The sequence below is a fragment of the Solanum tuberosum genome, unplaced genomic scaffold, assembly GCF_000226075.1.
Source record: "Solanum tuberosum cultivar DM 1-3 516 R44 unplaced genomic scaffold, SolTub_3.0 scf00168, whole genome shotgun sequence".
NCBI lineage: Eukaryota > Viridiplantae > Streptophyta > Magnoliopsida > Solanales > Solanaceae > Solanum > Solanum tuberosum.
Genome location: NW_006239096.1, coordinates 462292 through 464200, shown reverse-complemented (window position 1 = coordinate 464200; position 1909 = coordinate 462292).

Here is a 1909-nt window from a genome sequence, read left to right as displayed (position 1 = left end):
AATGCATGGTAGGAAATACATATAGAGACATATAAAATGATATCATGTTGATAATCTCATGCAATGGACTTGTTATTATGACTTGTGGTTTTCAAGTTCTATTGTTCATTGTGCTTGTGATTGTGCTTGATTAATGGTTGACTCAGGCACCACACCGGTACACTAACTATGGATGGCTCGGGTACCACGCTTGTATACTAACAATTTGAGTTTGGGTTCTGTAAGAGGACTAGGTATGTGATTGTGGTTGTCATTCCCCGAGCCTACACCCTGGGCGAAACTGGCACTCGAGAACTATTGCTGGCCCCAAGCGAACCCTTGGCTTGGCTTACTTACTCAACTGAAGACTTAACTTAACAAGATAAACTCAAACAAAACTTAGAATGTTATAAATAAAAACATTCAACTAACCAATAAGGCAAACTCAAGTCTTAACATAAGATAATGAAATGAAAAGACTAAGGAACTAACATCTAATTGTCTATCTATGAAGCCTCTAAACAACTAAGAGGGGTGACGGGAGAAGACCCACAACATCCTAATGAACTAATAGTAAAATTGAAAGCAAATAAAGGGATCCTTCGGGAAGTAAGGAGGCTCACCACAAGATTCTGAGTGCTCAACTGGATCAACGATGCGCTGGATATTGATCCTGGTTACCTGTGTCTGCATCATAATAAGATGCAGGCCAAATGACATCAGTACATTGAATGTACGAGTATGCGAGGGAAATTCTAAAATACGACATCAGCTTGAAGGGAACTGAAGAACTTACCTGGCTCAACTCAACTCAACATAACTGAACTCATTTCAATATAAAGCAGTTTAAAATAAGTGCAATATAAAGAAAAGTTGTTTAAAATATGATGTCAACTCTGTGTGTATGCAAAGATACATAAAACTCTTAAATGTATGTAAAAATACAATAAACTGTGTATATAAGAATACAATTACTTCTATGGGAGTTTCTCTAATTGACAACCATCACGTAAGAGTTATTGTGATGATACAACGTTTTGCCTCACGCTGCCGGGGCCGTCCTATACCTTGCCGAGGATATAGAACTTGAACTACTAAGTGTAACGACCTTATTTCCTTCGTTATGGAAAATCCAATAGGGAAATAATTGGGGCTAGAAACTTTTTTGTAGTATTTGGATTTTTCCCAACCTTGTCCAGATTTGGACGAAATTGGAGTCTTTGAGGTGTAGGGAAATTTGGTAACAATCGGGTGAATCGTTAATGATTTTGATTACAAGAGTAGTTAGATAACTCGTTAAGGAATTCGTACGACTTTACGGAATTGAATTTGGGAGAGTAGAACTCCCGGAATTGATCTTAGCGTAAAGGGTATTTACTGAGCATCGTGGGTTAGAGGTGTGTTGTGAAATGGGAATTTTGGAGTTCTTGAAATAGCTCTCTGTTTCATTTTGGCCACTTTGACGGGAATGTTTGCCGCTCTGGCGTGGTGGTGGCCGATGTCGTTAATAAACCCTTAAACGACTTTATTTGGCACTTTTCGACTTTTAGAGCTAAGGAACGACCCCCCCCCAGGCGATTTCTACTAGTTTTTCACAATTCTTGAGGCTACAGGTAAGCTTTTTACTCCCCGAATCCATTTTTCGATCCGTAGAACGTAATAGAATGGGTGAATATTGATGGGGAAGGTTTTGTTATAGATTCTATGGTGGAAACAATCCTAAATTGGATAATTGGGATCATGGGTTTGATCTAGGGTTCATAGAATTTTTTAATAATTCGGGTAATTAGTGATTGTTTATTGATTCCTGTATTATATTGATTTGTTTGTAGACCAAGAACAAGTGGAACGAATCTGGAAAAGGAAGGATCAAGTTTTTTAAGGTTTCAAGCTTGTTTCGAGGTAGGTGATGGTTATGATTCTATGATTG